General features: G+C 34.3%; 1 protein-coding gene across 2 annotated transcripts in view; it reads left to right on the top strand.

The window, feature by feature from the left end:
- LOC126882057 (A-kinase anchor protein 200-like) overlaps window positions 1–12,252 on the top strand; it is a 640,814-nt gene that overhangs the window by 140,371 nt on the left and 488,191 nt on the right. The window contains exon 1 of one of the 2 annotated variants that reach the window (XM_050646876.1): window positions 4,291–4,587. The exons of the other annotated variant lie outside the window; for it this stretch is intronic. The gene's annotated coding sequence lies outside the window, so the exon portion shown is untranslated. Of the gene's footprint in view, window positions 1–4,290; window positions 4,588–12,252 lie in introns of those variants that run through there. 2 annotated transcript variants of the gene reach the window in all.

Genomic DNA, 12,252 nt, shown 5'->3' with positions numbered 1-12,252 from the left:
TTTTGCATGCCGGTTATTAGCGCGTTCATCACTGTATATAAAAGATGGAAAACATATTAAGAGGCTACAGTAGCAATCGACAGGTAGCAACAAACGCGGCCCAAGATTGCGGCTGTAATTTTGAATATTTTGTCGAGATATTTGGCACACATATTCGTAATATAATAAAGAATGGCGGTACAGAGCCCATTTTGAGAAATAGATTAGTATGTGGAAATGACTCTGTAATTAAATACAATATTAAAAAAACGAGCCATTACCGCCATTAATACCAACGTACCGCCATTAAGACGAACCAAAAAATACACTTTTCTTCAAATAAACTTTTTATCCCATGCCTAGATTTTGTGTCATTTTCGACCTACTAATTTTTTTTATTTATAACAAGAAATCGAACATATTATAACTAATAACTAATTAGGCAACATAGAGAAATTGTCACTGTCATTTGGGCAAACCTGCGTCAGATTTTCTCTTATCTGTTCTGTTATCTTTATCGATATCTGTTCAGTGCAGTAGTTTTCATTCATTTTAAGAATTCGTTATTGTTGTTTCATAGGAAAGTAGTGTTTATTTATAGTTAATTTATTATATTTTTGTGTAATAGAACTAAGTTGTTGGCCTATTTGAAAAACTAGATTATTGGTAATTGTGAGTTTTAGTTATAGTCCTAGATAACGCGTATGAAAATAAAGTTGATTAATAGCAAGCTGAAAATGTGTTAATAGCTTAACGATGTCTAGTCGGACAAACTTTGATGTATGGGAACTTTGGAACAGGGGAAGTTTTAATTGTGGAACAGGTTAAAAATTTGGAACGGAATCAACCGTTGAGAAATGGTTTGCTAAGTTTAAACGAGGCGAGATAAGCACCGAGGATGATGCATGCAGTGGACGCCCAAAGAGGTTGTTACCGATGAAAACATGACCCTAAAGTGAAGTTGTTTGAGAAAGCTGAGACTGTAAAGATATGAAAGGAATGTGTTGGGTATATTGTGCATGAATATTTGGGTATGCGAAATCTCTGTGCAAAAGTGGATGACGCGAGAGCTCACAGGCGCTCAAAACGAACAACTAATTGGTGTTTCTGAGAAGAGTTTGAAGCTATTCAATCGTAATAAAACCGAATTTTATCGTCGATATATTACAACGGATGAAACATTGCTTTATCATTTCACACCTGAGTCCAATCTACAGTCTGTCCGGTCCACTACACGTGATGTACCGACTCCAAAGCGTGGAAAGAAGCAATAGTCGGCTGGCAAGGTTATGGCGTCAGTATTTTAGGATGAGCATGGTATAATATTTATCCACTACCTTGCAAAGAAAAAACCCATTAACAGCGACTATTGCATTGCAATATTGACGAAATCACTTAAAAATGGCCCCATTTGAAGAAAAATAAAGAGCTGTTTCATCAAGACAACGCACCTTGTAATAAATTAATGAAAATGATGACAAAATTTCATGAAGTGAGCTTCGAATTGCCTCCGCAGCCACCGTATTTACCAGATATGGCTCCTGCTGACTACTACCTGTTAGCTGATCTCAATAGAGTGCTCGCTGGAAAGAAATTTAGCACCAATGAAGAGTTAATCGCCCAAACTGAGGCTTACTTTGAGGCTAAAGACAAATTTATTATAAAAATGGTACTGAAAACTTGTATGACCGCCATAATCGTTGTGTCACCCTCGAAGGTAACTATGTATATTGAATAATAAAATCAAATTTTATCAAACAAAATTTTTTTCTGTTAGCCTACGAACTTTTCAGTCCGCCTGTTTGTTATTTTTGTCGATTGTTTGGATTAATGCACTTTACATTCACAAGACAGAAATAACAATCGCCAAAATATAAGAATATTTAAGTATTTGATCTTCTTATTCCTTCTTGTATGTAGGCTCTAAAGTCTGTTTCTTCTTCAATATTAGCCTCCTAAATGGTTTAAATTATCGCACCATATTTTTCTTGGTCTGTCAATACTTCTTCGTCCATTTGGTGACTTATCTCGTGCTATTCGTGCTATCCTATCCTCTGCCATTCTACTAATGTGTTCGTTCCACTCCTGTTTCCGTTTTGTCACTCATCCATTTATATCTTCTACATTGCATGATCTTATGTTTTCGCTTCTCTCCCTATCCAACAGAGTTTCCCCTGATATTCGTCGAAGTATTTTCATCTGTTGTTTCTAGTAGTCGTCTCGTTTTAGATCTGTCAGGTCTTGTCTCCGCCGTGTATGTCAATATAGGTCTAATTGCTGCTTTATATATTCTTCCTTTTGTGTCTTGTCTTAGGTATTCCAGATTGTGTCATTAAGAGATCCCGTTGCTTTACTTGCTTTTAAGCGTCGTACTTCCTCTTCAACATCTCCGTAACTGGTTGTATCTATTCCCAGATGTCTAAACGTTGCTTCCTGCTTTATTATTTTCCCATCAATTTCGATTTTACATCGTAGTGGATATTTAGATGTTGTCATACATTTGATTTTTTCTGCTGATTTTATCATATTGTATTTCTTGGCTGTAGTATTGAAGATGTGTGTTAATCTTTGGAGATCGTCTTCGGTCTCGGCGATTAATGCGGCGTGCGTCGTCTGCATAACATAATATTTGGATTTTTTTGTTCCCCATTCTGTAACCATGACCTATACGTACTGCTTCTATTATTTCGTCCATTATTATATTAAAGAGCAGTGGCTTCACGAGTCACCTTGTCTGACTCCGCTTTGTATTGGTATAGACTGTGTTAATTTTCCATTTATCTTTGCCTGTATCAGATTATGGAAGTAGATGTTTTCGATGGTTTGTATAATATTGATTGGTATGTTTCTTCTATACAGTTAGTGTAAGACGTCTTCGACTTGGATGCGATCGAAAGCTTTTTGTCAGGTCTATAAAACATAGATATGCTGGCATGCTGGTTTATTGTACTAATAGATGGCCTTTTCTGTGATTTGTCTTAGTACAAATACGGCGTCTATGCAGGATCTTCCGTATCTGAATCCTTTTTGTTCATCTGATAAAGTTGTTAGTTTATTGATTTTGTTGGTTAGGACTTTTGTGGTTAGCTTAAGTGCGGTGTTCAGTAGATTTATACCTCTATAATTGTTGAGGTCTTCTTATTCTTGGGGTCTAAGTATTTGATCAGTATATTTATTGTGAAGACGAGAGGGAAGGAATTCTACATAGTGTAGAATTCCTTCCCTCTCGTCTACACTGCAGCATCCATTTGACTTGCAAATTGTAGAAGTATTGTAGGTGTCACCAGGAAAGTGTACCAATAAGTTTTCAATTTAAAAATCTTTTAGTAATATTTTTAATATTTTCAATATTAATAATTTACTATTAGGATTGAAAACTACTTCGTCTTTCAATGCCAGATGGCGCTAGCCACCTACTATCATCACTTCGGTTGCAATGGGTGGGAAAAGCTCTCGATACGAATCAGTTAAAATATGGAGAACAGTGCCTACGTTCTTTCCGATGAAGGCTCCAATAAGAGCCGAAAATCGCGATTCAAGGGACTGGACTGCACTCCGTATTCTAATTGAAAAGTAAGATTGTTTTGCCTTCGCATTGCAACTGAATAAAAATGGTATACATTTTTATTTTATATCGTATTACTCCGTAGAGTAACTAGGTGCATTTTTCCGTTGGAACTTTACCAGCTGATGTGAATTGCATAGTGTAGAATTCCTTCCCTCTCGTCTTCACTGTAGCATCCATTTGACTTGCAAATTGTAGAAGTCTTGGAGGTGTCACCAGGAAAGTGTACCAATAAGTTTTCGATTTAAAAATCTTTTAGTAATATTTTTAATATTTTCAATATTAATAATTTACTATTAGGATTGAAAACTACTTCGTCTAATGAAAATCAGTTGCTTTTTTCTCGGCAGCAAGACAATTTTTTTGGGCTGTGAATAGTTTGCTACAGTAGATATTAACAAATTATTTTCAGTACAAATTATCTTTAGTTCTTTTAAGAATTGACAAATATTTGTCAAAGATCAGCCAAGACATCCGGTCAAATTAGGTGTGCATCACAGATAAATTAAGTATACTCGAAAACAGAAAGATCTATCTTGACTATTAAAATACTTTTATTACTCCGACGAAAACTGTAATAGATATTCTTCCAACGATTTGTAACTTATGGCTTAAACCTAGTCTAGATGGTCGTTTTGAATGAATCAAAAAATTCGTCTCATCTCTACACCAATATTGTAATCGTTCCTCACTTCTGACACAGTTCTCCCCCATTTTTCGTTTTCGGTGTGTTTGGGCCCTCCCGCCTCGATTCTTCGGTCGCTAACCGACTACGAAGTACGAGTACTCGCACGAGACACGGGCAAGATCCGGCACTCATTTGTTTGGAAAAACGTCGGTAAAGTAGATTTATTGTTCGAGTGTGCTACCAAAAATTATTTCCACACTTTTTGGTTCTTTGTCTATCGAATGTTGAGACAGTAAATATAGATTAATTTTTTTGAACTTTTGAAAATGATTGTTTGATGTGTTTTTAATAAGCCAAGTGTTTGTTTGGAATTTTTTGGATATAGTCAATTTTGGATAGTTTATTATAGTAATTCGTAAGTACAAAAATGTTTTTTCTATGTTCGTAGTAAAATTTTAATTTTTGGTATTATTACCAAATGATTTGGTATTATTATGTACATAGTACCGATAATAAATTGTGAAAGTCAGAAACTTGTTTTGCGCCTTCTTTTTTATTTGTTTTTATTCTATTATTGCCGCTGCCGGCTTTTTTGGATACAAGGTAATAACTAAATTATATAAAAAGTTTTATTTTATGTCCTTTACAACTACTGAATATATGGTGGACAATAATTATTGGTTCATAGAATTAGTTACTGGAACTGTGGTCATTACTTCCATCCCCTTTTCAAAATCAAAATTTTTAATAAATATCTTTTCAAAGACACCAGAGACAAGCATTTAGAATTATTTATCACTTTTGGTTCTAAAATAAAGTTGCATGCATTATTTTTTACACATGTTCTTACCATCCATAGTACTCTTTGTTTTAGGTTAGGTACATGTTGTTGCTTGTTGCCCAGGCTTTATATTTTAGTGTCGTATGGGATTATGGCTGATTTTGTTACTTTTTGAGGGTGCAACAATCTTTTAATCATTTGTTTTCTTTCAATGACTTTTACAATCCATATTTATTCTATATTTAAAAGATTTTTTCTGTATATCTTTCGTATTTTTTTATTTTATTGAATGGTTGGACGATCAAGCTAGTCTCAGGGATCTGGGCAGAGTAATCCGAAATTAATTAATTAAAAGCTTTTATTTAGTATTGGCCGGAAATAGTAGGTAGGTACCACAGTAGTATTAAAAATATTAAAACTTAATTAACCTGGAATCTACAGAATGGGCCAAAGAAAACAGTCTACCTCGATATTTTTGGCAGTATGTATTTATTAGATTCTAAGGAAATGAAGAAACATCTGTCATTTCCCCCCTCCCATTTCCCCCACCCCTTATTTTTAAATAGGGAATAGGGGTCGTGTGCTACCTCATTTGAAAGGTTATTCAATTCTCTATACAGTATTATTAACATTGGCCTAATTATTTATATAGGGTGTCCAAAAAAATTATTTTGAATTAAATTAATTGACACAAAAAGAAGAATGTATGCAATTTATTTAACTCAAAATACATTCTACTACTGACAGAAAACAGAGAAAAATGTTTATTTGACAAATAAATATTGTTTTTCGCTTAAATTCAATATTCAACCTACCAAGAGGCAGATGGGTGGCAGCTTGAAGCGAAAAGCAATGTTTATTTATTAAAAAACATTTTTTTCTGTTTTGTGACAGCAGAAGAATGTATTTTGAATTAAATAAATTACATACATTCTTATTTTTGTGTCAATTAATTTAATTAATTTTTTTTCTTGGTCTCCCTGTATAAATAATTATGTTAATGTTTATATTGCTGAATAGAGAATTGCATAACCTTTTAAATAAGCTAGCACACGACCCCTATTCCCTATTTAAAAATAAGGGGTGGGGGAAGTGGTAGGGAGGGGGTTGACAAATGTATGTACCGTAAAAATGTGTCCTCCTTACTTAGATCAAAAATCGACCTGTTTCGTCATTTCCTTAAAATCTAATAAATACTGCCAAATATCGAGGTGGACTGTTTTCTTTGGCCCACTCTGTATAGTAGGTATATAGGAAATTTACTAAACTAAAATGCAAAAAGAAATTTTTGGGCATTTAATAGCTGCTTTATAAAAGCTAGGCGACGAAATAGGCGATTATTTACAAATTTCTAATACTTATTTTCTAAGACCCGTAATTCTTGACTGTTCAGTTTTTCTTTTATTTGAAACCACTACATACAAGTACACTAGTACACTTTGTTAGTATGTAGTTGTAGTTTATACTGGAAGTGTATCCCTGCTGTATGGACGTTTGTATGACCTCGCCTTGGTATTTTAGACAGCTGCAGACAATTTTATGAGGATCCATATTATGAATTCATCTTTTTGATATCCCTCTATATTTTCTCGATTTTTTCATTCTGGCACATTATGAAATTTGATTTCAGATTCTGATATGGTCGATGTATGTTTGGGATTTTAACCTAAGATTTCTACATTCTGTTACTGCGAGCTTTTGATAACCTAAATTGTATACCACCAACTAATATAAAGTAAGTTAAATTCACTCACTTCTTGTGAAGAATCAAAAGAGTATGTATACAAAATATTTAACCACACATAAATTCCAGGTCATTATTAAACTGCATGTAGTATAAAAACTGCATTAGTTGACTCTTAATGTTTAATACTAAACCGGTGCTCGATCAATTCCTACACCTTTCAAAACGCTGCTCTTCAGTCTAAATCTCTAATATTTTATATTTTTATGGTTATCTGGTCTAAGATGTGACTCTTCAACATGCACTATATGCCTGGCTAGCGAGGGACGCTAAGACCTCAGTTAAAAAAGCTTCGTTACATCAAGCTGTAGGTATTGGTATTGGTGGGGACCAGTATCTGATCAACCCAGATCAAAAGTACAACCTCTCCAAACCCTCAAACCCGCAAAAAGTATTATACCTGCTGTAACATAAGGAGGTAGACATGGACATGTACCAGGAACAACTTAGACAGAAAAAACAAAACTCAAGATTTCTGAAAAGATTTACCGAGAATATCACTGTACGACAAAAACATGATTAACACGTTCGGTGCCCATCTTGAACAAGCGCCACTTGACTGGTACCACGTACTTAAATCGTTCATTTATAACACAGTACTATTGACGTTAAAACTAAAATGGAGATTGCCTTAACAAAAGGATATATATATGAAGATGTAAGATAGAATAAAAAGATTGGACTCGGCAGACCATACTGCAAAAAGATAAAGGGACCAAAAATGAGATGTAGCGATAATTTTGATGGGCATTGGATTTGTATTTTCTATCTTATCTTAAATTTTAGTTGTACTATCATAGTTACGTTTTCATATATTATTATGTATTATGTAGTTGCCTACTTCTCGAATCTTTTTTTTTCTGATTCTGGCCTTGGTTTAGAGCTAGAACCTTTAGACACGTAATTGTATAACTTATCACTAACTTAGGTGTAATGTGTAGTGTGTGTTGAGTAAGTGTCTTGTTACTTTGCAAAGTCGACGTCATTGTCTTTGCAAAGAGACGCTAATTGTATCCGAACGTCTGCGGTCCCTCCGACTTCTCGAATCTATTCTATAATTATTAATATGGCCCACATACTATCAAATGCCTTTTGTATCTATCAAATGTCTACAAAGGCTAGAAGTAGCGGTAGATGGTATCTTAACATATTTTTAAAATAGAATCAGGATCGAATTCAACACACTGTTATTATTAAGATATAGAAATTTCAATAACGCCAACAAAAATATTTTGCGACAAATCATGAAATTTGTAAAAAAACCTCAATATATTTCCTGTAAGTCACACATTCCTCTTTGTTAGACGTCACAATTGTTAAATATGAATCATAGTAACTGATCTGATTCAACAAATGCATTCCATACCTATACATCCGGTATTATTATTGTCAAGAAAAGTTCCCCTTGTTCTAAAAATAAGTTACGCTTTCCATTATCTAATCAATGACTACACCATAAGAGGAAGCAGATAGTAGTCTAAATTATAAAAGACAAAAAGTGAGGAATAAATTGATATCATTGCACTCGGATGGCAGATAGCCACACATTTTATCAACATATTGCTTATTTAAAATTATGAAACAATGGATCTTTATTCTTATATTTTTTAAATGTGAAAAGCAAACAATTAAAACGTTCCACTATATCATGAATAACATGATTAAATACCGAGCATGTCCATTAATCATATAATGTTATATTCACAAGAATTATCTGAACGAAAAAATGTGTATGTAGAGTAGAATTATAACTAATAAATTGTTCAACCTATAAATAGTCTAAGAGCTAGTGAACCCTCCGACTACCGGTCGTCCTGTAAGGCTAGAAATGTGTATAATTAATAATAAATAGTGATAATTCATAGCACACCAAGGCTAAAAACCATGACCTGGCAGGCATCAGATGTGCACGTGAATCGAAAAGTGCATAGTTTAGGGCTTAGGGGAAAAATAAACTTTCTCCTGTAAAGTTTAAATTTAAGTATGTGTTTGAGTAAGTCATTTAGAAGAAATGTGTACAATGACAGTCGATTCTGAAGAGCACAAGACCTTGCCAGGCGAGGGGAAAGATTAGGGGTTTTTCCTAAAATTATTTTTTTTGCATCGAAAAAAGTTTTTTTTTTAGGTTTTTTGAAACATTAAAAACAGAAATGGTCTCTAGTGATTTTTCTCTTAGGTTAATAGTTTTTGTTATGTAAGCGATTAAAAATTTTGAAAATTGCGAAATCGGCCATTTTTAACCCTAAATCGGACATTTAACTAAAAATTTCAATGTTGCTAAGGTAGGTAGATATTCTTTAAACAATGATTGATGAAATTAGTTTTTTGCAATACAATATCGAAAACCCGTTTGTTTTTTAATTGCTAATCAAGCGGGCGCGACACTGTAAGTGAGGACGTTTGCGTTTGCATAAGTTTATTATATATGCCAAAATGTCCTAATTTAAGAATAAAAATCGACCTGTCTGAGGATTTCTCTTCAAATTTGCCCTTTCTCGAGATAATGAATTTATGCAAACTCAAATGTCCTCACTTATACTACACTGTGATCGACAGCTTGATTAGTAATTAAAAAACAAAGGGGTTTTCGATATTGTATTGCAAAAAACTCTTCGGGATTTCATCAATCAATGTTTAAAGAATATCTACCTACCTTGGTAACATTGAAATTTTTAGTTAAATGTCCGATTTATGGTTAAAAATGGCCGATTTTCCAATTTTTAAAATTTTTAATCGCTTATATAACAAAAACTATTAACCTAAGAGAAAAATCACTAGACCTTTTCTGTTTGGAATGATTCAAAAAACCTAAAAAAACTTTTTTCGATGCAAAAAAAATAATTTTAGGAAAAACCCCTAATCTTTCCCCTCGCCTGGCAAGGTCTTGTGCTCTTCAGAATCGACTGTCATTGTATTGTACACATTTCTTCTAAATGACTTACTCAAACACATACTTAAGTTTAAACTTTACAGGAGAACGTTTATTTTCCCCCTAAACTATGCACTTTTCTTCGATTCACCTGGTAGATACACGTGCACGGCTGATGCCTGCCAGGTCATGGTTTTTAGCCTTGGTGTGCTATGAATTATCACTATACACATTTCTAGCCTTACAGGACGACCGTTAGTCGGAGGGTTCACTAGCTCTTAGACTAAAAGTACGTCACATAATTTTTCAAATAATTTCTTTTTCATTACTTACGTCTTTCATCATTACGTCTATCTTATTAGGAGGGTTCAAGTATTACGTAACGCAGGTTGGGGGAGGGGTCAAAAATCTTCAAAAATTGCGTTACGCAATAGTTAAACGCCCATTACAGTGCGTTACGTAGGGGGGGTCAAAAATCTTCCAAAATCGCGTTACGTAATACTTGAACGCTCCCCTAGAGCGTGCTTCTTGGTCTATATAGCAAGTTACGTATTTTTCCATATTATCGATCTATGAATCTACCTACCTATAGTTCATTATCTATTCACATTATGAATATATGCATGTTCCATTCGTGTTCATTCATATCTGTCTTCAGTTCGTCTTTTCCTTCCACATTGAACTTGCGGTTGCTCTTAAGGGAGGAATTAGACAAGGAGACGTATATCGCCGAAGGTTTTTAATCAAGCCCTAGAAGACGTATTTAAAACTACAAATTGGTCAACATAATATGACATTAACGTTAATTGCAACAAGTTAACCACCTCAGATTTGCTGACGGCATAGGGACCGTTCAAGTTTTACGTAACGCAGGTGGGGAGGGTCAAAAATCTTCAAAAATTGCATTACGCAATAGTTAAACGCCCATTAGAGTGCGTTACGTAGGGGGTCAAAAATCTTCAAAAATCGCGTTACGTAATACTTAAACGCTCCCATAGTGATTAACCGAATATAGCTTACAGCTCCCAATACGTCGGCCTAAAAATTAATATGACAAAAACAAATAGAGCAAACCAAGACGTATATAGAATAAGTACATGAATACATAATATATCTACCTACATTTAGACCAAATTCTGAAATATGGCAATGAGAAACAAAGGACGGAAATCACTAGAAGAGCAAGACTAATATGGGCTGGATTTGGGAAACTCAGTTGAATACCTAAGAAACACAAAATACCTCAATACTTGAAGTCAATTATTCAATCATTGCATCTTTCATCGTGACATGTAGATATCAAACCTTGACCCTAACCAAGGCAAATATGAATAAACTAGCCACAACAGAAAGTGCAATGGAAAGAGCAATGTTAGGTATACGGCTGTCAGATAAAAAGAGGAACGACTGGGTAAAGGTGCAGTCTCTCTTACGTGATTGTCGCATGCGTTAAGTGGCGTTTAGACGCCGCGATAAATGCGAGCAATTTATTGTGACGATAAAATGCTGCGATTTCTTGATATTTTTAAAACTGTTTAGTATTAGAAATAGAAGATAATAAAAGGTACAAATAAACATAAACAAACTATTTATTTTATTTTAACCGAAAAACCGTAATATTACAATATACAAAGAAATTAAGATAAGTGTTTCCACAACGAGATATTCTTACAGACTAAATATCGAACGCAGAACTAACATACAGTTCTGGCATTCACATCCCTTGTATCATGATATTTTATGCAATTTTAGGTAAGAGTGTATCGCCCTAATGCATTCGGAGAAATGCCCCCCCACGAAGAAAGACTTCACATGTTCATTCTAACACTTAAAAAAAATATATTATAGTTGATAAGCAAATTCCAACATTTAGACGCTGCGATAAATTGTCGCGATTGATTTTAAACTGAAAAAACTCGATCGTTACAATAAGCGAGCGTTCAAGTATTACGTAACGCGGTTTTTGAAGATTTTTGACCCTCCTCCCTCCCTACGTAACGCACCTTAATGGGGCGTTCACGTAACGCAATTTTTGAAGATTTTTAACCCCCCCCCCCCCCCCAACTTGTGTTACTTAATTCTTGAACGACCCCTAAATTGATGCAATCCGATACCAACTCCAATCCAATTCCGATAAATCGCTTCAATGTACCGTTTACACACAACGATAAATTGAAACAACTCGATCGATATCGATAAATTGCTCGGATTTATCGCGGTGTCTAAAGGCTGCCTTAGACGCAAGCAGCAATCGCAAGCAATTAACTCTTTTGTGTATTTAAGGCGCATTTAAATCAAAGCGAACACGAACGAACGAACGAAGGAACGAATTCGTAGGTGTTCGCTTGGTTATTCGTTCGCTACAAAGTAGGGCCATTTACATTGAAGCGAACGTTCGCATTCGTTGATGATCGGGAGTGCATATTGCCCGCAGATGTTTTTAAGATGGGCCAGTGCCAGTCACACATTGTGTTTAAGAATGGTTTAAGTTTTTATTGTCGTGTTTCTTGCTGGGTAAATTTTAATACAAGAATAGCTTACAAAAATACAATGTTTGTTCTGTAAGAAAAAAAATATGTCATATTCATAAATATAAGTATAAATTTTGATACGACTTCAATAATTTCATTTTGTCCTGTTTCTATTCTATAATTTTTTCATTTAAAAAAAAATTGATTTTAATAAA

Source organism: Diabrotica virgifera, chromosome 3 (genome assembly GCF_917563875.1).
Source record: "Diabrotica virgifera virgifera chromosome 3, PGI_DIABVI_V3a".
In the NCBI taxonomy this organism is placed as follows: Eukaryota; Metazoa; Arthropoda; class Insecta; order Coleoptera; family Chrysomelidae; genus Diabrotica; species Diabrotica virgifera.
The sequence above is the reverse complement of the archived record's forward strand: the minus strand, read 5'-3'. Positions and strand labels throughout refer to the sequence as shown.